This window comes from Scyliorhinus torazame, chromosome 4 (genome assembly GCF_047496885.1).
Source record: "Scyliorhinus torazame isolate Kashiwa2021f chromosome 4, sScyTor2.1, whole genome shotgun sequence".
NCBI classification, from domain to species: domain Eukaryota; kingdom Metazoa; phylum Chordata; class Chondrichthyes; order Carcharhiniformes; family Scyliorhinidae; genus Scyliorhinus; species Scyliorhinus torazame.
In genome coordinates, this window is record NC_092710.1 from 57,658,907 (window position 1) to 57,679,972 (window position 21,066).

At 57.4% G+C, this 21,066-nt stretch overlaps 1 long non-coding RNA gene across 1 annotated transcript in view; it reads left to right on the plus strand.

Moving 5' to 3' along the window:
• Positions 1-36: 36 nt before the first annotated feature.
• Positions 37-21,066, plus strand: part of LOC140410244 (uncharacterized) — an 857,189-nt gene continuing 836,159 nt past the window's right edge. Inside the window, exon 1 of the long non-coding RNA XR_011940588.1 lies at positions 37-222. This is a non-coding gene — a long non-coding RNA (uncharacterized lncRNA). The remainder of the gene's footprint in view (positions 223-21,066) is intronic.

The following is a 21,066-nucleotide window of genomic DNA, read 5'->3' on the forward strand; positions in this document are numbered from 1 at the left end:
CTCATTGGGGGTATTTAAAGAGTAGGAATCCATCTTCTCTCTCTTTACCATGTGGACCTCGTAAGTATAAGTGTCTGAGCTCTGTGTGTGAATGTGTGTGTGTGAGCATGGAGTCGCAGCTCTGATATTTTGCACCCCACAGTACAATTCTGACCTGGGATCTCTCTCCCCAACACCGAGGCTGAGCTGAGGGTGAATCAAGCCCTGGAGATATGTGGAACGGTGAGTATGAAACTCCAATTTCTGTCTCTTTGATTCCTGCCTCATTCTGCTACTGACTGTCTCTTTTCAATCCACTCTCTCTCTCTCTCTCTCTCTCTCTCTCTCTTTCTTACTGCATTCCACCCAATCTCTCTCTCCCTGTCTTTTCCCTATCTCAATCTCTGTCTTTCATTCCATAACGATGTATGATCTAGCTTTTCTCCACGTTGACTTTCTCACTGTCTCCATCTCTCTCTCTCTCTGTCTTTCTCTCTCTCTCTTTCTGTCTTTCTCTGTCCTTCTTTCTCTCTCTGACTCTCTGTCCTTCTTTCTCTCGCTATCTTTCTCTCTGTCCTTCTCTTTCTCTCTGACTTTCTTTCTCTCTGACCTTTCTCTCTGTCCTTCTTTGTCTCTGTCTTTCTCTGTCTCTCTCTCTCTCTCTCTGTCCTTCTTTCTCTCTGTCTTCTCTCTGTCCTTTCTCTCTCTGTCCTTCTTTCTCTCTGTCTTTCTCTCTGTCCTTCTTTCTCTCTCTGTCTTTCACTCTATCTCTCTCTTTCTCTCTGTCCTTCTTTCTCTCTCTCTTTCTGTCCTTCTCTGTCTCTCTTTCTCTGTCTCTCTTTCTCTGTCTCTTTCTCTGTCTCCCTCTCTGTCTCCCTCTCTGTCTCCCTCTCTGTCTCCCTCTCTGTCTCCCTCTCTGTCTCCCTCTCTCTGTCTCCCTCTCTCTGTCTCCCTCTCTCTGTCTCCCTCTCTCTGTCTCCCTCTCTCTGTCTCCCTCTCTCTGTCTCCCTCTCTCTGTCTCCCTCTCTCTGTCTCCCTCTCTCTGTCTCCCTCTCTCTGTCTCCCTCTCTCTGTCTCCCTCTCTCTGTCTCCCTCTCTCTGTCTCCCTCTCTCTGTCTCCCTCTCTCTGTCTCCCTCTCTCTGTCTCCCTCTCTCTCTGTCTCCCTCTCTCTCTGTCTCCCTCTCTCTCTGTCTTTCTCTCTCTCTGTCTTTCTCTCTCTCTGTCTTTCTCTCTCTCTGTCTTTCTCTCTCTCTGTCTTTCTCTCTCTCTGTCTTTCTCTCTCTCTGTCTTTCTCTCTCTCTGTCTTTCTCTCTCTGTCTTTCTCTGTGTCATTCTCTCTGTGTCTGTCCCCCCCCCCCGTGTCTGTCCCCCCCCCCGTGTCTGTCCCCCCCCCCCGTGTCTGTCCCCCCCCCCCGTGTCTGTCCCCTCCCCCCCCCCCCGTGTCTGTCCCCCCCCCCGTGTCTGTCCCCCCCCCCCGTGTCTGTCCCCCCCCCCGTGTCTGTCCCCCCCCCAACTGTTTTCCCCCCCCAACTGTTTTCCCCCCCCAACTGTTTTCCCCCCCAACTGTTTTCCCCCCCCAACTGTTTTCCCCCCCCAACTGTTTTCCCCCCCCAACTGTTTTCCCCCCCCAACTGTTTTCCCCCCCAACTGTTTTCCCCCCCCAACTGTTTCCCCCCCCCCAACTGTTTTCCCCCCAACTGTTTTCCCCCCCCAACTGTTTTCCCCCCCCAACTGTTTTCCCCCCCCAACTGTTTTCCCCCCCCAACTGTTTTCCCCCCCCAACTGTTTTCCCCCCCCAACTGTTTTCCCCCCCCAACTGTTTTCCCCCCCCCAACTGTTTCCCCCCCCCCAACTGTTTTCCCCCCCCCCAACTGTTTTCCCCCCCCCCAACTGTTTTCCCCCCCCCCCAACTGTTTTCCCCCCCCCAACTGTTTTCCCCCCCCCAACTGTTTTCCCCCCCCCAACTGTTTTCCCCCCCCCAACTGTTTTCCCCCCCCCAACTGTTTTCCCCCCCCCAACTGTTTTCCCCCCCCAACTGTTTTCCCCCCCCCAACTGTTTTCCCCCCCCCCAACTGTTTTCCCCCCCCCAACTGTTTTCCCCCCCCCAACTGTTTTCCCCCCCCAACTGTTTTCCCCCCCCCAACTGTTTTCCCCCCCCCAACTGTTTTCCCCCCCCCCAACTGTTTTCCCCCCCCCAACTGTTTTCCCCCCCCCCAACTGTTTTCCCCCCCCCCAACTGTTTCCCCCCCCCTCTATTTGCCCCTCCCCTCTATTTGCCCCTCCCCCCCCGCCAACTATTCCCACCCCCCCCTGGCGCCTTGCCTTACCATCAGACGTGCTTTGCCTTGGCGCCCTGGCTCCTTGCCTTACCATCAGACGTGCTTTGCCTTGGCGTCGTGGCTCCTTGCCTTACCATCAGACGTGCTTTGCCTTGGCGCCCTGGCCCCTTGCCTTACCATCAGACGTGCTTTGCCTTGGCGTCCTGGCTCCTTGCCTTACAATCAGATGTGCTTTGCCTTGGCGCCCTGGCCCCTTGCCTTACCAATCGACGTGCTTTGCCTTGGCGCCCTGGCTCCTTGCCTTACCATCAGACTTGTTTTGCCTTGGCGTCCTTGCTCCTTGCCTTACCATCAGATGTGCTTTGCCTTGGCGCCCTGGCTACTTGCCTTACCATCAGATGTGCTTTGCCTTGACGCCCTGGCTCCTTGCCTTACCATCAGATGGCCTTGGCTCCTTGCCTTTACGCCAGATGTGCTTTGCCTTGGTGCCCTGGATCTTTGCCTTACCATCAGATGTGCTTTGCCTTGGCTCCCTGGATCTTTGACTTACCATCAGATGTGCTTTGCCTTGGCTCCCTGGATCTTTGCCTTACCATCAGATGTGCTTTGCCTTGGCGCCCTGGCTCCTTGCCTTACCAACAGATGTGCTTTGCCTTGGCGCCCTGGCCATTTGCCTTACCATCAGATGTGCTTTGTCTTGGCGCCCTGGCCCCTTGCCTTACCATCAGATGTGCGTTGCCTTGGCGTCCTGGCTCCTTGCCTTACCATCAGATGTGCTTTGCCTTGGCGCCCTGGCTCCTTGCCTTTACATCATATGTGCTTTGCCTTGGCGCCCTGGTTCCTTGCCTTACCATCAGATGTGCTTTGCCTTGGCGCCCTGGTTCCTTGCCTTTACATCAGATGTGCTTTGCCTTGGCGCCCTGGCTCCTTGCCTTTACATCAGATGTGCTTTGCCGTGGCGCCCTGGCTCCTTGCCTTTACATCAGATGTGCTTTGCCATGGCGTCCTGGCTCCTTGCCTTACCATCAGATGTGCTTTGCCTTGGCGCCCTGGCTCCTTGCCTTTACATCAGATGTGCTTTGCCTTGGCGCCCTGGCTCCTTGCCTTTACATCAGATGTGCTTTGCCGTGGCGCCCTGGCTCCTTGCCTTTACATCAGATGTGCTTTGCCTTGGCGTCCTGGCTAATTGCCTTACCATCAGATGTGCTTTGCCTTGGCGCCCTGGCTCCTTGCCTTTACATCAGATGTGCTTTGCCTTGGCGCCCTGGCTCCTTGCCTTTACATCAGATGTGCTTTGCCGTGGCGCGCTGGCTCCTTGCCTTTACATCAGATGTGCTTTGCCTTGGCGTCCTGGCTACTTGCCTTACCATCAGATGTGCTTTGCCTTGGCGCCCTGGCTCCTTGCCTTCACATCAGATGTGCTTTGCCTTGGCGCCCTGGCTCCTTGCCTTACCAACAGATGTGCTTTGCCTTGGCGTCCTGGCTCCATGCCTTTACATCAGATGTGCTTTGCGTTGGCGTCCTGGCTCCTTGCCTTACCATCAGATGTGCTTTGCCTTGGCGCCCTGGCTCCTTGCTTTTACATCAGATGTGCTTTGCCTTGGCGCCCTGGCTCCTTGCCTTACCATCGGATGTGCTTTGCATTGGCGCCCTGGCTCCTTGCCTTACCATCAGATGTGCTTTGCCTTGGCGCCCTGGCCCCTTGCCTTACCATCAGATGTGCTTTGCCTTGGCGCCCTGGCTCCTTGCCTTACCAACAGATGTGCATTGCCTTGGCGCCCTGGCCCTGTGCCTTTACATCAGATGTGCTTTGCCTTGGCGCCCTGGCCCCTTGCCTTACCATCAGACGTGCTTTGCCTTGGCGCCCTGGCTCCTTGCCTTACCATCAGACGTGCTTTGCCTTGGCGACCTGGCCCCTTGCCTTACCATCAGGCGTTCTTTGCCTTGGCGTCCTGGCTCCTTGCCTTACCATCAGATGTGCTTTGCTTGGCGCCCTGGCCCCTTGCCTTACCATCAGACGTGCTTTGCCTTGGCGTCCTGCCCCCTTGCCTTACTGTCAGATGTGTTTTGCCTTGGCGTCCTGGCTCCTTGCCTTACCATCAGATGTGCTTTGCCTTGGCGCCCTGGCTCCTTGCCTTACCATCAGACGTGCTTTGCCTTTGCGTCGTGGCTCCTTGCCTTACCATCAGACGTGCTTTGCCTTGGCGACCTGGCCCCTTGCCTTACCATCAGGCGTGCTTTGCCTTGGCGTCCTGGCTCCTTGCCTTACCATCAGATGTGCTTTGCTTGGCGCCCTGGCCCCTTGCCTTACCATCAGACGTGCTTTGCCTTGGCGCCCTGGCTCCTTGCCTTACTATCAGACGTGTTTTGCCTTGGCGTCCTGGCTCCTTGCCTTACCATCAGATGTGCTTTGCCTTGGCGCCCTGGCCCCTTGCCTTACCAATCGATGTGCTTTCCCTTGGCGCCCTGGCCCCTTGCCTTACCATCAGACGTGCTTTGCCTTTGCGTCGTGGCTCCTTGCCTTACCATCAGACGTGCTTTGCCTTGGCGACCTGGCCCCTTGCCTTACCATCAGGCGTGCTTTGCCTTGGCGTCCTGGCTCCTTGCCTTACCATCAGATGTGCTTTGCTTGGCGCCCTGGCCCCTTGCCTTACCATCAGACGTGCTTTGCCTTGGCGCCTTGGCTCCTTGCCTTACTATCAGACGTGTTTTGCCTTGGCGCCCTGGCTCCTTGCCTTACCAACAGATGTGCATTGCCTTGGCGCCCTGGCCCTGTGCCTTTACATCAGATGTGCTTTGCCTTGGCGCCCTGGCTCCTTGCCTTTACATCAGCTGTGCTTTGCCTTGGCGCCCTGGCCCCTTGCCTTACCATCAGATGTGCTTTGCCTTGGCGCTCTGGCTCCTTGCCTTACCATCAGATGTGCTTTGCCTTGGCGCCCTGGCTCCTTGCCTTCACATCAGATGTGCTTTGCCTTGGCACCCTGGCTCCTTGCCTTACCAACAGATGTGCTTTGCCTTGGCGTCCTGGCTCCATGCCTTTACATCAGATGTGCTTTGCGTTGGCGTCCTGGCTCCTTGCCTTACCATCAGATGTGCTTTGCCTTGGCGCCCTGGCTCCTTGCCTTTACATCAGATGTGCTTTGCCTTGGCGCCCTGGCCCCTTGCCTTACCATCAGATGTGCTTTGCCTTGGCGCCCTGGCTCCTTGCCTTACCAACAGATGTGCATTGCCTTGGCGCCCTGGCCCTGTGCCTTTACATCAGATGTGCTTTGCCGTGGCGCCCTGGCTCCTTGCCTTTACATCAGATGTGCTTTGCCTTGGCGTCCTGGCTACTTGCCTTACCATCAGATGTGCTTTGCCTTGGCGCCCTGGCTCCTTGCCTTCACATCAGATGTGCTTTGCCTTGGCGCCCTGGCTCCTTGCCTTACCAACAGATGTGCTTTGCCTTGGCGTCCTGGCTCCATGCCTTTACATCAGATGTGCTTTGCGTTGGCGTCCTGGCTCCTTGCCTTACCATCAGATGTGCTTTGCCTTGGCGCCCTGGCTCCTTGCCTTTACATCAGATGTGCTTTGCCTTGGCGCCCTGGCTCCTTGCGTTACCATCGGATGTGCTTTGCATTGGCGCCCTGGCTCCTTGCCTTACCATCAGATGTGCTTTGCCTTGGCGTCCTGGCCCCTTGCCTTACCATCAGATGTGCTTTGCCTTGGCACCCTGGCTCCTTGCCTTACCAACAGATGTGCATTGCCTTGGCGCCCTGGCCCTGTGCCTTTACATCAGATATGCTTTGCCTTGGCGCCCTGGCCCCTTGCCTTACCATCAGACGTGCTTTGCCTTGGCGCCCTGGCTCCTTGCCTTACCATCAGACGTGCTTTGCCTTGGCGACCTGGCCCCTTGCCTTACCATCAGGCGTGCTTTGCCTTGGCGTCCTGGCTCCTTGCCTTACCATCAGATGTGCTTTGCTTGGCGCCCTGGCCCCTTGCCTTACCATCAGACATGCTTTGCCTTGGCGTCCTGGCCCCTTGCCTTACTATCAGACGTGTTTTGCCTTGGCGTCCTGGCTCCTTGCCTTACCATCAGATGTGCTTTGCTTGGCGCCCTGGCCCCTTGCCTTACCATCAGACGTGCTTTGCCTTGGCGCCTTGGCTCCTTGCCTTACTATCAGACGTGTTTTGCCTTGGCGCCCTGGCTCCTTGCCTTACCAACAGATGTGCATTGCCTTGGCGCCCTGGCCCTGTGCCTTTACATCAGATGTGCTTTGCCTTGGCGCCCTGGCTCCTTGCCTTTACATCAGCTGTGCTTTGCCTTGGCGCCCTGGCTCCTTGCCTTACCATCAGATGTGCTTTGCCTTGGCGCCCTGGCTCCTTGCATTTACATCAGCTGTGCTTTGCCTTGGCGCCCTGGCCCCTTGCCTTACCATCAGATGTGCTTTGCCTTGGCGCCCTGGCTCATTGCCTTACCAACAGATGTGCATTGCCTTCGCGCCCTGGCTCCTTGCCTTTCAATCAGATGTGCTTTGCCCTGGCGCCTTGCCTTACCATCAGACGTGCTTTGCCTTGGCGCCCTGGCTCCTTGCCTTACCATCAGACGTGCTTTGCCTTGGCGTCGTGGCTCCTTGCCTTACCATCAGACGTGCTTTGCCTTGGCGCCCTGGCCCCTTGCCTTACCATCAGACGTGCTTTGCCTTGGCGTCCTGGCTCCTTGCCTTACAATCAGATGTGCTTTGCCTTGGCGCCCTGGCCCCTTGCCTTACCAATCGACGTGCTTTGCCTTGGCGCCCTGGCTCCTTGCCTTACCATCAGACTTGTTTTGCCTTGGCGTCCTTGCTCCTTGCCTTACCATCAGATGTGCTTTGCCTTGGCGCCCTGGCTACTTGCCTTACCATCAGATGTGCTTTGCCTTGACGCCCTGGCTCCTTGCCTTACCATCAGATGGCCCTGGCTCCTTGCCTTTACGCCAGATGTGCTTTGACTTGGTGCCCTGGATCTTTGCCTTACCATCAGATGTGCTTTGCCTTGGCTCCCTGGATCTTTGCCTTACCATCAGATGTGCTTTGCCTTGGCTCCCTGGATCTTTGCCTTACCATCAGATGTGCTTTGCCTTGGCGCCCTGGCTCCTTGCCTTACCAACAGATGTGCTTTGCCTTGGCGCCCTGGCCATTTGCCTTACCATCAGATGTGCTTTGTCTTGGCGCCCTGGCCCCTTGCCTTACCATCAGATGTGCGTTGCCTTGGCGTCCTGGCTCCTTGCCTTACCATCAGATGTGCTTTGCCTTGGCGCCCTGGCTCCTTGCCTTTACATCATATGTGCTTTGCCTTGGCGCCCTGGTTCCTTGCCTTACCATCAGATGTGCTTTGCCTTGGCGCCCTGGTTCCTTGCCTTTACATCAGATGTGCTTTGCCTTGGCGCCCTGGCTCCTTGCCTTTACATCAGATGTGCTTTGCCGTGGCGCCCTGGCTCCTTGCCTTTACATCAGATGTGCTTTGCCATGGCGTCCTGGCTCCTTGCCTTACCATCAGATGTGCTTTGCCTTGGCGCCCTGGCTCCTTGCCTTTACATCAGATGTGCTTTGCCTTGGCGCCCTGGCTCCTTGCCTTTACATCAGATGTGCTTTGCCGTGGCGCCCTGGCTCCTTGCCTTTACATCAGATGTGCTTTGCCTTGGCGTCCTGGCTAATTGCCTTACCATCAGATGTGCTTTGCCTTGGCGCCCTGGCTCCTTGCCTTTACATCAGATGTGCTTTGCCTTGGCGCCCTGGCTCCTTGCCTTTACATCAGATGTGCTTTGCCGTGGCGCCCTGGCTCCTTGCCTTTACATCAGATGTGCTTTGCCTTGGCGTCCTGGCTACTTGCCTTACCATCAGATGTGCTTTGCCTTGGCGCCCTGGCTCCTTGCCTTCACATCAGATGTGCTTTGCCTTGGCGCCCTGGCTCCTTGCCTTACCAACAGATGTGCTTTGCCTTGGCGTCCTGGCTCCATGCCTTTACATCAGATGTGCTTTGCGTTGGCGTCCTGGCTCCTTGCCTTACCATCAGATGTGCTTTGCCTTGGCGCCCTGGCTCCTTGCCTTTACATCAGATGTGCTTTGCCTTGGCGCCCTGGCTCCTTGCCTTACCATCGGATGTGCTTTGCATTGGCGCCCTGGCTCCTTGCCTTACCATCAGATGTGCTTTGCCTTGGCGCCCTGGCCCCTTGCCTTACCATCAGATGTGCTTTGCCTTGGCGCCCTGGCTCCTTGCCTTACCAACAGATGTGCATTGCCTTGGCGCCCTGGCCCTGTGCCTTTACATCAGATGTGCTTTGCCTTGGCGCCCTGGCCCCTTGCCTTACCATCAGACGTGCTTTGCCTTGGCGCCCTGGCTCCTTGCCTTACCATCAGACGTGCTTTGCCTTGGCGACCTGGCCCCTTGCCTTACCATCAGGCGTGCTTTGCCTTGGCGTCCTGGCTCCTTGCCTTACCATCAGATGTGCTTTGCTTGGCGCCTTGGCCCCTTGCCTTACCATCAGACGTGCTTTGCCTTGGCGTCCTGCCCCCTTGCCTTACTATCAGACGTGTTTTGCCTTGGCGTCCTGGCTCCTTGCCTTACCATCAGATGTGCTTTGCCTTGGCGCCCTGGCTCCTTGCCTTACCATCAGACGTGCTTTGCCTTTGCGTCGTGGCTCCTTGCCTTACCATCAGACGTGCTTTGCCTTGGCGACCTGGCCCCTTGCCTTACCATCAGGCGTGCTTTGCCTTGGCGTCCTGGCTCCTTGCCTTACCATCAGATGTGCTTTGCTTGGCGCCCTGGCCCCTTGCCTTACCATCAGACGTGCTTTGCCTTGGCGCCCTGGCTCCTTGCCTTACTATCAGACGTGTTTTGCCTTGGCGTCCTGGCTCCTTGCCTTACCATCAGATGTGCTTTGCCTTGGCGCCCTGGCCCCTTGCCTTACCAATCGATGTGCTTTCCCTTGGCGCCCTGGCCCCTTGCCTTACCATCAGACGTGCTTTGCCTTTGCGTCGTGGCTCCTTGCCTTACCATCAGACGTGCTTTGCCTTGGCGACCTGGCCCCTTGCCTTACCATCAGGCGTGCTTTGCCTTGGCGCCCTGGCTCCTTGCCTTACCATCAGACGTGCTTTGCCTTGGCGCCTTGGCTCCTTGCCTTACTATCAGACGTGTTTTGCCTTGGCGCCCTGGCTCCTTGCCTTACCAACAGATGTGCATTGCCTTGGCGCCCTGGCCCTGTGCCTTTACATCAGATGTGCTTTGCCTTGGCGCCCTGGCTCCTTGCCTTTACATCAGCTGTGCTTTGCCTTGGCGCCCTGGCCCCTTGCCTTACCATCAGATGTGCTTTGCCTTGGCGCCCTGGCTCCTTGCCTTACCATCAGATGTGCTTTGCCTTGGCGCCCTGGCTCCTTGCCTTCACATCAGATGTGCTTTGCCTTGGCGCCCTGGCTCCTTGCCTTACCAACAGATGTGCTTTGCCTTGGCGTCCTGGCTCCATGCCTTTACATCAGATGTGCTTTGCGTTGGCGTCCTGGCTCCTTGCCTTACCATCAGATGTGCTTTGCCTTGGCGCCCTGGCTCCTTGCCTTTACATCAGATGTGCTTTGCCTTGGCGCCCTGGCCCCTTGCCTTACCATCAGATGTGCTTTGCCTTGGCGCCCTGGCTCCTTGCCTTACCAACAGATGTGCATTGCCTTGGCGCCCTGGCCCTGTGCCTTTACATCAGATGTGCTTTGCCGTGGCGCCCTGGCTCCTTGCCTTTACATCAGATGTGCTTTGCCTTGGCGTCCTGGCTACTTGCCTTACCATCAGATGTGCTTTGCCTTGGCGCCCTGGCTCCTTGCCTTCACATCAGATGTGCTTTGCCTTGGCGCCCTGGCTCCTTGCCTTACCAACAGATGTGCTTTGCCTTGGCGTCCTGGCTCCATGCCTTTACATCAGATGTGCTTTGCGTTGGCGTCCTGGCTCCTTGCCTTACCATCAGATGTGCTTTGCCTTGGCGCCCTGGCTCCTTGCCTTTACATCAGATGTGCTTTGCCTTGGCGCCCTGGCTCCTTGCCTTACCATCGGATGTGCTTTGCATTGGCGCCCTGGCTCCTTGCCTTACCATCAGATGTGCTTTGCCTTGGCGCCCTGGCCCCTTGCCTTACCATCAGATGTGCTTTGCCTTGGCGCCCTGGCTCCTTGCCTTACCAACAGATGTGCATTGCCTTGGCGCCCTGGCCCTGTGCCTTTACATCAGATGTGCGTTGCCTTGGCGCCCTGGCCCCTTGCCTTACCATCAGACGTGCTTTGCCTTGGCGCCCTGGCTCCTTGCCTTACCATCAGACGTGCTTTGCCTTGGCGACCTGGCCCCTTGCCTTACCATCAGGCGTGCTTTGCCTTGGCGTCCTGGCTCCTTGCCTTACCATCAGATGTGCTTTGCTTGGCGCCCTGGCCCCTTGCCTTACCATCAGACGTGCTTTGCCTTGGCGTCCTGCCCCCTTGCCTTACTATCAGACGTGTTTTGCCTTGGCGTCCTGGCTCCTTGCCTTACCATCAGATGTGCTTTGCCTTGGCGCCCTGGCTCCTTGCCTTACCATCAGACGTGCTTTGCCTTTGCGTCGTGGCTCCTTGCCTTACCATCAGACGTGCTTTGCCTTGGCGACCTGGCCCCTTGCCTTACCATCAGGCGTGCTTTGCCTTGGCGTCCTGGCTCCTTGCCTTACCATCAGATGTGCTTTGCTTGGCGCCCTGGCCCCTTGCCTTACCATCAGACGTGCTTTGCCTTGGCGCCCTGGCTCCTTGCCTTACTATCAGACGTGTTTTGCCTTGGCGTCCTGGCTCCTTGCCTTACCATCAGATGTGCTTTGCCTTGGCGCCCTGGCCCCTTGCCTTACCAATCGATGTGCTTTCCCTTGGCGCCCTGGCCCCTTGCCTTACCATCAGACGTGCTTTGCCTTTGCGTCGTGGCTCCTTGCCTTACCATCAGACGTGCTTTGCCTTGGCGACCTGGCCCCTTGCCTTACCATCAGGCGTGCTTTGCCTTGGCGTCCTGGCTCCTTGCCTTACCATCAGATGTGCTTTGCTTGGCGCCCTGGCCCCTTGCCTTACCATCAGACGTGCTTTGCCTTGGCGCCTTGGCTCCTTGCCTTACTATCAGACGTGTTTTGCCTTGGCGCCCTGGCTCCTTGCCTTACCAACAGATGTGCATTGCCTTGGCGCCCTGGCCCTGTGCCTTTACATCAGATGTGCTTTGCCTTGGCGCCCTGGCTCCTTGCCTTTACATCAGCTGTGCTTTGCCTTGGCGCCCTGGCCCCTTGCCTTACCATCAGATGTGCTTTGCCTTGGCGCCCTGGCTCCTTGCCTTACCATCAGATGTGCTTTGCCTTGGCGCCCTGGCTCCTTGCCTTACCAACAGATGTGCTTTGCCTTGGCGTCCTGGCTCCATGCCTTTACATCAGATGTGCTTTGCGTTGGCGTCCTGGCTCCTTGCCTTACCATCAGATGTGCTTTGCCTTGGCGCCCTGGCTCCTTGCCTTTACATCAGATGTGCTTTGCCTTGGCGCCCTGGCCCCTTGCCTTACCATCAGATGTGCTTTGCCTTGGCGCCCTGGCTCCTTGCCTGAACAACAGATGTGCATTGCCTTGGCGCCCTGGCCCTGTGCCTTTACATCAGATGTGCTTTGCCGTGGCGCCCTGGCTCCTTGCCTTTACATCAGATGTGCTTTGCCTTGGCGTCCTGGCTACTTGCCTTACCATCAGATGTGCTTTGCCTTGGCGCCCTGGCTCCTTGCCTTCACATCAGATGTGCTTTGCCTTGGCGCCCTGGCTCCTTGCCTTACCAAAGATGTGCTTTGCCTTGGCGTCCTGGCTCCATGCCTTTACATCAGATGTGCTTTGCGTTGGCGTCCTGGCTCCTTGCCTTACCATCAGATGTGCTTTGCCTTGGCGCCCTGGCACCTTGCCTTTACATCAGATGTGCTTTGCCTTGGCGCCCTGGCTCCTTGCCTTACCATCGGATGTGCTTTGCATTGGCGCCCTGGCTCCTTGCCTTACCATCAGATGTGCTTTGCCTTGGCGCCCTGGCCCCTTGCCTTACCATCAGATGTGCTTTGCCTTGGCGCCCTGGCTCCTTGCCTTACCAACAGATGTGCATTGCCTTGGCGCCCTGGCCCTGTGCCTTTACATCAGATATGCTTTGCCTTGGCGCCCTGGCCCCTTGCCTTACCATCAGACGTGCTTTGCCTTGGCGCCCTGGCTCCTTGCCTTACCATCAGACGTGCTTTGCCTTGGCGACCTGGCCCCTTGCCTTACCATCAGGCGTGCTTTGCCTTGGCGTCCTGGCTCCTTGCCTTACCATCAGATGTGCTTTGCTTGGCGCCCTGGCCCCTTGCCTTACCATCAGACGTGCTTTGCCTTGGCCTCCTGGCCCCTTGCCTTACTATCAGACGTGTTTTGCCTTGGCGTCCTGGCTCCTTGCCTTACCATCAGATGTGCTTTGCCTTGGCGCCCTGGCTCCTTGCCTTACCATCAGACGTGCTTTGCCTTTGCGTCGTGGCTCCTTGCCTTACCATCAGACGTGCTTTGCCTTGGCGACCTGGCCCCTTGCCTTACCATCAGGCGTGCTTTGCCTTGGCGTCCTGGCTCCTTGCCTTACCATCAGATGTGCTTTGCCTTGGCGCCCTGGCTCCTTGCCTTACTATCAGACGTGTTTTGCCTTGGCGTCCTGGCTCCTTGCCTTACCATCAGATGTGCTTTGCCTTGGCGCCCTGGCCCCTTGCCTTACCTATCGATGTGCTTTGCCTTGGCGCCCTGGCCCCTTGACTTACCATCAGACGTGCTTTGCCTTTGCGTCGTGGCTCCTTGCCTTACCATCAGACGTGCTTTGCCTTGGCGACCTGGCCCCTTGCCTTACCATCAGGCGTGCTTTGCCTTGACGTCCTGGCTCCTTGCCTTACCATCAGAAGTGCTTTGCTTGGCGCCCTGGCCCCTTGCCTTACCATCAGACGTGCTTTGCCTTGGCGCCCTGGCTCCTTGCCTTACTATCAGACGTGTTTTGCCTTGGCGCCCTGGCTCCTTGCCTTACCAACAGATGTGCATTGCCTTGGCGCCCTGGCCCTGTGCCTTTACATGAATGTGCTTTGCCTTGGCGCCCTGGCTCCTTGCCTTTACATCAGCTGTGCTTTGCCTTGGCGCCCTGGCCCCTTGCCTTACCATCAGATGTGCTTTGCCTTGGCGCCCTGGCTCCTTGCCTTACCATCAGATATGCTTTGCCTTGGCGCCCTGGCTCCTTGCCTTCACATCAGATGTGCTTTGCCTTGGCGCCCTGGCTCCTCGCCTTACCAACAGATGTGCTTTGCCTTGGCGTCCTGGCTCCATGCCTTTACATCAGATGTGCTTTGCGTTGGCGTCCTGGCTCCTTGCCTTACCATCAGATGTGCTTTGCCTTGGCGCCCTGGCTCCTTGCCTTTACATCAGATGTGCTTTGCCTTGGCGCCCTGGCTCCTTGCCTTACCATCGGATGTGCTTTGCATTGGCGCCCTGGCTCCTTGCCTTACCATCAGATGTGCTTTGCCTTGGCGCCCTGGCCCCTTGCCTTACCATCAGATGTGCTTTGCCTTGGCGCCCTGGCTCCTTGCCTTACCAACAGATGTGCATTGCCTTGGCGCCCTGGCCCTGTGCCTTTACATCAGATGTGCTTTGCCTTGGCGCCCTGGCTCCTTGCCTTTACATCAGCTGTGCTTTGCCTTGGCGCCCTGGCCCCTTGCCTTACCATCAGATGTGCTTTGCCTTGGCGCCCTGGCTCCTTGCCTTACCATCAGATGTGCTTTGCCTTGGCGCCCTGGCTCCTTGCCTTCACATCAGATGTGCTTTGCCTTGGCACCCTGGCTCCTTGCCTTACCAACAGATGTGCTTTGCCTTGGCGTCCTGGCTCCATGCCTTTACATCAGATGTGCTTTGCGTTGGCGTCCTGGCTCCTTGCCTTACCATCAGATGTGCTTTGCCTTGGCGCCCTGGCTCCTTGCCTTTACATCAGATGTGCTTTGCCTTGGCGCCCTGGCCCCTTGCCTTACCATCAGATGTGCTTTGCCTTGGCGCCCTGGCTCCTTGCCTTACCAACAGATGTGCATTGCCTTGGCGCCCTGGCCCTGTGCCTTTACATCAGATGTGCTTTGCCGTGGCGCCCTGGCTCCTTGCCTTTACATCAGATGTGCTTTGCCTTGGCGTCCTGGCGACTTGCCTTACCATCAGATGTGCTTTGCCTTGGCGCCCTGGCTCCTTGCCCTCACATCAGATGTGCTTTGCCTTGGCGCCCTGGCTCCTTGCCTTACCAACAGATGTGCTTTGCCTTGGCGTCCTGGCTCCATGCCTTTACATCAGATGTGCTTTGCGTTGGCGTCCTGGCTCCTTGCCTTACCATCAGATGTGCTTTGCCTTGGCACCCTGGCTCCTTGCCTTTACATCAGATGTGCTTTGCCTTGGCGCCCTGGCTCCTTGCCTTACCATCGGATGTGCTTTGCATTGGCGCCCTGGCTCCTTGCCTTACCATCAGATGTGCTTTGCCTTGGCGCCCTGGCCCCTTGCCTTACCATCAGATGTGCTTTGCCTTGGCGCCCTGGCTCCTTGCCTTACCAACAGATGTGCATTGCCTTGGCGCCCTGGCCCTGTGCCTTTACATCAGATATGCTTTGCCTTGGCGCCCTGGCCCCTTGCCTTACCATCAGACGTGCTTTGCCTTGGCGCCCTGGCTCCTTGCCTTACCATCAGACGTGCTTTGCCTTGGCGACCTGGCCCCTTGCCTTACCATCAGGCGTGCTTTGCCTTGGCGTCCTGGCTCCTTGCCTTACCATCAGATGTGCTTTGCTTGGCGCCCTGGCCCCTTGCCTTACCATCAGACGTGCTTTGCCTTGGCGTCCTGGCCCCTTGCCTTACTATCAGACGTGTTTTGCCTTGGCGTCCTGGCTCCTTGCCTTACCATCAGATGTGCTTTGCCTTGGCGCCCTGGCTCCTTGCCTTACCATCAGACGTGCTTTGCCTTTGCGTCGTGGCTCCTTGCCTTACCATCAGACGTGCTTTGCCTTGGCGACCTGGCCCCTTGCCTTACCATCAGGCGTGCTTTGCCTTGGCGTCCTGGCTCCTTGCCTTACCATCAGATGTGCTTTGCTTGGCGCCCTGGCCCCTTGCCTTACCGTCAGACGTGCTTTGCCTTGGCGCCCTGGCTCCTTGCCTTACTATCAGACGTGTTTTGCCTTGGCGTCCTGGCTCCTTGCCTTACCATCAGATGTGCTTTGCCTTGGCGCCCTGGCCCCTTGCCTTACCTATCGATGTGCTTTGCCTTGGCGCCCTGGCCCCTTGACTTACCATCAGACGTGCTTTGCCTTTGCGTCGTGGCTCCTTGCCTTACCATCAGACGTGCTTTGCCTTGGCGACCTGGCCCCTTGCCTTACCATCAGACGTGCTTTGCCTTGGCGTCCTGGCTCCTTGCCTTACCATCAGAAGTGCTTTGCTTGGCGCCCTGGCCCCTTGCCTTACCATCAGACGTGCTTTGCCTTGGCGCCCTGGCTCCTTGCCTTACTATCAGACGTGTTTTGCCTTGGCGCCCTGGCTCCTTGCCTTACCAACAGATGTGCATTGCCTTGGCGCCCTGGCCCTGTGCCTTTACATCAATGTGCTTTGCCTTGGCGCCCTGGCTCCTTGCCTTTACATCAGCTGTGCTTTGCCTTGGCGCCCTGGCCCCTTGCCTTACCATCAGATGTGCTTTGCCTTGGCGCCCTGGCTCCTTGCCTTACCATCAGATGTGCTTTGCCTTGGCGCCCTGGCTCCTTGCCTTCACATCAGATGTGCTTTGCCTTGGCGCCCTGGCTCCTTGCCTTACCAACAGATGTGCTTTGCCTTGGCGTCCTGGCTCCATGCCTTTACATCAGATGTGCTTTGCGTTGGCGTCCTGGCTCCTTGCCTTACCATCAGATGTGCTTTGCCTTGGCGCCCTGGCTCCTTGCCTTTACATCAGATGTGCTTTGCCTTTGCGCCCTGGCTCCTTGCCTTACCATCGGATGTGCTTTGCATTGGCGCCCTGGCTCCTTGCCTTACCATCAGATGTGCTTTGCCTTGGCGCCCTGGCCCCTTGCCTTACCATCAGATGTGCTTTGCCTTGGCGCCCTGGCTCCTTGCCTTACCAACAGATGTGCATTGCCTTGGCGCCCTGGCCCTGTGCCTTTACATCAGATGTGCTTTGCCTTGGCGCCCTGGCCCCTTGCCTTACCATCAGACGTGCTTTGCCTTGGCGCCCTGGCTCCTTGCCTTACCATCAGACGTGCTTTGCCTTTGCGTCGTGGCTCCTTGCCTTACCATCAGACGTGCTTTGCCTTGGCGACCTGGCCCCTTGCCTTACCATCAGGCGTGCTTTGCCTTGGCGTCCTGGCTCCTTGCCTTACCATCAGATGTGCTTTGCTTGGCGCCCTGGCCCCTTGCCTTACCATCAGACGTGCTTTGCCTTGGCGTCCTGGCCCCTTGCCTTACTATCAGACGTGTTTTGCCTTGGCGTCCTGGCTCCTTGCCTTACCATCAGATGTGCTTTGCCTTGGCGCCCTGGCTCCTTGCCTTACCATCAGACGTGCTTTGCCTTTGCGTCGTGGCTCCTTGCCTTACCATCAGACGTGCTTTGCCTTGGCGACCTGACCCCTTGCCTTACCATCAGGCGTGCTTTGCCTTGGCGTCCTGGCTCCTTGCCTTACCATCAGATGTGCTTTGCTTGGCTACCTGGCCCCTTGCCTTACCGTCAGACGTGCTTTGCCTTGGCGCCCTGGCTCCTTGCCTTACTATCAGACGTGTTTTGCCTTGGCGTCCTGGCTCCTTGCCTTACCATCAGATGTGCTTTGCCTTGGCGCCCTGGCCCCTTGCCTTACCAATCGATGTGCTTTGCCTTGGCGCCCTGGCCCCTTGCCTTACCATCAGACGTGCTTTGCCTTTGCGTCGTGGCTCCTTGCCTTACCATCAGACGTGCTTTGCCTTGGCGACCTGGCCCCTTGCCTTACCATCAGGCGTGCTTTGCCTTGGCGTCCTGGCTCCTTGCCTTACCATCAGATGTGCTTTGCTTGGCGCCCTGGCCCCTTGCCTTACCATCAGACGTGCTTTGCCTTGGCGCCCTGGCTCCTTGCCTTACTATCAGACGTGTTTTGCCTTGGCGCCCTGGCTCCTTGCCTTACCAACAGATGTGCATTGCCTTGGCGCCCTGGCCCTGTGCCTTTACATCAGATGTGCTTTGCCTTGGCGCCCTGGCTCCTTGCCTTTACATCAGCTGTGCTTTGCCTTGGCGCCCTGGCCCCTTGCCTTACCATCAGATGTGCTTTGCCTTGGCGCCCTGGCTCCTTGCCTTACCAACAGATGTGCTTTGCCTTGGCGCCCTGGCTCCTTGCCTTTACATCAGATGTGCTTTGCCTTGGCACCCTGGCCCCTTGCCTTACCATCAGACGTGCTTTGCCTTGGCGCCCTGGCTCCTTGCCTTACCATCAGACGTGCTTTGCCTTGGCGTCGTGGCTCCTTGCCTTACCATCAGACGTGCTTTGCCTTGGCGCCCTGGCCCCTTGCCTTACCATCAGACGTGCTTTGCCTTGGCGTCCTGGCTCCTTGCCTTACCATCAGATGTGCTTTGCCTTGGCGCCCTGGCCCCTTGCCTTACCAATCGACGTGCTTTGCCTTGGCGCCCTGGCTCCTTGCCTTACCATCAGACGTGCTTTGCCTTGGCGACCTGGCCCCTTGCCTTACCATCAGACGTGCTTTGCCTTGGCGTCCTGGCTCCTTGACTTACCATCAGAAGTGCTTTGCTTGGCGCCCTGGCCCCTTGCCTTACCATCAGACGTGCTTTGCCTTGGCGCCCTGGCTCCTTGCCTTACTATCAGACGTGTTTTGCCTTGGCGCCCTGGCTCCTTGCCTTACCAACAGATGTGCATTGCCTTGGCGCCCTGGCCCTGTGCCTTTACATCAATGTGCTTTGCCTTGGCGCCCTGGCTCCTTGCCTTTACATCAGCTGTGCTTTGCCTTGGCGCCCTGGCCCCTTGCCTTACCATCAGATGTGCTTTGCCTTGGCGCCCTGGCTCCTTGCCTTACCATCAGATGTGCTTTGCCTTGGCGCCCTGGCTCCTTGCCTTCACATCAGATGTGCTTTGCCTTGGCGCCCTGGCTCCTTGCCTTACCAACAGATGTGCTTTGCCTTGGCGTCCTGGCTCCATGCCTTTACATCAGATGTGCTTTGCGTTGGCGTCCTGGCTCCTTGCCTTACCATCAGATGTGCTTTGCCTTGGCGCCCTGGCTCCTTGCCTTTACATCAGATGTGCTTTGCCTTTGCGCCCTGGCTCCTTGCCTTACCATCGGATGTGCTTTGCATTGGCGCCCTGGCTCCTTGCCTTACCATCAGATGTGCTTTGCCTTGGCGCCCTGGCCCCTTGCCTTACCATCAGATGTGCTTTGCCTTGGCGCCCTGGCTCCTTGCCTTACCAACAGATGTGCATTGCCTTGGCGCCCTGGCCCTGTGCCTTTACATCAGATGTGCTTTGCCTTGGCGCCCTGGCCCCTTGCCTTACCATCAGACGTGCTTTGCCTTGGCGCCCTGGCTCCTTGCCTTACCATCAGACGTGCTTTGCCTTTGCGTCGTGGCTCCTTGCCTTACCATCAGACGTGCTTTGCCTTGGCGACCTGGCCCCTTGCCTTACCATCAGGCGTGCTTTGCCTTGGCGTCCTGGCTCCTTGCCTTACCATCAGATGTGCTTTGCTTGGCGCCCTGGCCCCTTGCCTTACCATCAGACGTGCTTTGCCTTGGCGTCCTGGCCCCTTGCCTTACTATCAGACGTGTTTTGCCTTGGCGTCCTGGCTCCTTGCCTTACCATCAGATGTGCTTTGCCTTGGCGCCCTGGCTCCTTGCCTTACCATCAGACGTGCTTTGCCTTTGCATCGTGGCTCCTTGCCTTACCATCAGACGTGCTTTGCCTTGGCGACCTGACCCCTTGCCTTACCATCAGGCGTGCTTTGCCTTTGCGTCCTGGCTCCTTGCCTTACCATCAGATGTGCTTTGCTTGGCTACCTGGCCCCTTGCCTTACCGTCAGACGTGCTTTGCCTTGGCGCCCTGGCTCCTTGCCTTACTATCAGACGTGTTTTGCCTTGGCGTCCTGGCTCCTTGCCTTACCATCAGATGTGCTTTGCCTTGGCGCCCTGGCCCCTTGCCTTACCAATCGATGTGCTTTGCCTTGGCGCCCTGGCCCCTTGCCTTACCATCAGACGTGCTTTGCCTTTGCGTCGTGGCTCCTTGCCTTACCATCAGACGTGCTTTGCCTTGGCGACCTGGCCCCTTGCCTTACCATCAGGCGTGCTTTGCCTTGGCGTCCTGGCTCCTTGCCTTACCATCAGATGTGCTTTGCTTGGCGCCCTGGCCCCTTGCCTTACCATCAGACGTGCTTTGCCTTGGCGCCCTGGCTCCTTGCCTTACTATCAGACGTGTTTTGCCTTGGCGCCCTGGCTCCTTGCCTTACCAACAGATGTGCATTGCCTTGGCGCCCTGGCCCTGTGCCTTTACATCAGATGTGCTTTGCCTTGGCGCCCTGGCTCCTTGCCTTTACATCAGCTGTGCTTTGCCTTGGCGCCCTGGCCCCTTGCCTTACCATCAGATGTGCTTTGCCTTGGCGCCCTGGCTCCTTGCCTTACCAACAGATGTGCTTTGCCTTGGCGCCCTGGCTCCTTGCCTTTACATCAGATGTGCTTTGCCTTGGCACCCTGGCCCCTTGCCTTACCATCAGACGTGCTTTGCCTTGGCGCCCTGGCTCCTTGCCTTACCATCAGACGTGCTTTGCCTTGGCGTCGTGGCTCCTTGCCTTACCATCAGACGTGCTTTGCCTTGGCGCCCTGGCCCCTTGCCTTACCATCAGACGTGCTTTGCCTTGGCGTCCTGGCTCCTTGCCTTACCATCAGATGTGCTTTGCCTTGGCGCCCTGGCCCCTTGCCGTACCAATCGACGTGCTTTGCCTTGGCGCCCTGGCTCCTTGCCTTACCATGAGACGTGTTTTGCCTTGGCGTCCTGGCTCCTTGCCTTACCATCAGATGTGCTTTGCCTTGGTGCCCTGGCTACTTGCCTTACCATCAGACGTGCTTTGCCTTGGCGCCCTGGCTCCTTGCCTTACCGTCAGACGTGTTTTGCCTTGGCGTCCTGGCTCCTTGCCTTACCATCAGATGTACTTTGCTTTGACCTCCTGGCTCCTTGCCTTACCATCAGATGTGCTTTGCCTTGGCGCCCTGGCTCCTTGCCTTATCATCAGATGGCCCTGGCTCCTTGCCTTTACGTCAGATGTGCTTTGCCTTGGTGCCCTGGTTCCTTGCCTTACCAACAGATGTGCTTTGCCTTGGCTCCCTGGATCTTTGCCTTACCATCAGATGTGCTTTGCCTTGGCGCCCTGGCTCCTTGCCTTACCAACAGATGTGCTTTGCCTTGGCGCCCTGGCCCCTTGCCTTACCATCAGATGTGCTTTGCCTTGGCGCCCTGGCCCCTTGCCTTACCATCAGATGTGCTTTGCTTGGCGTCCTGGCTCCTTGCCTTACCATCAGATGTGCTTTGCCTTGGCACCCTGGCTCCTTGCCTTTACATCAGATGTGCTTTGCCTTGGCGCCCTGGTTCCTTGCCTTCCCATCAGATGTGCTTTGCCTTGGCGCCCTGGCTCCTTGCCTTTACATCAGATGTGCTTTGCCTTGGCGCCCTGGCTCCTTGCCTTTACATCAGATGTGCTTTGCCGTGGCGCCCTGGCTCCTTGCCTTTACATCAGATGTGCTTTGCCTTGGCGTCCTGGCTCCTTGCCTTACCA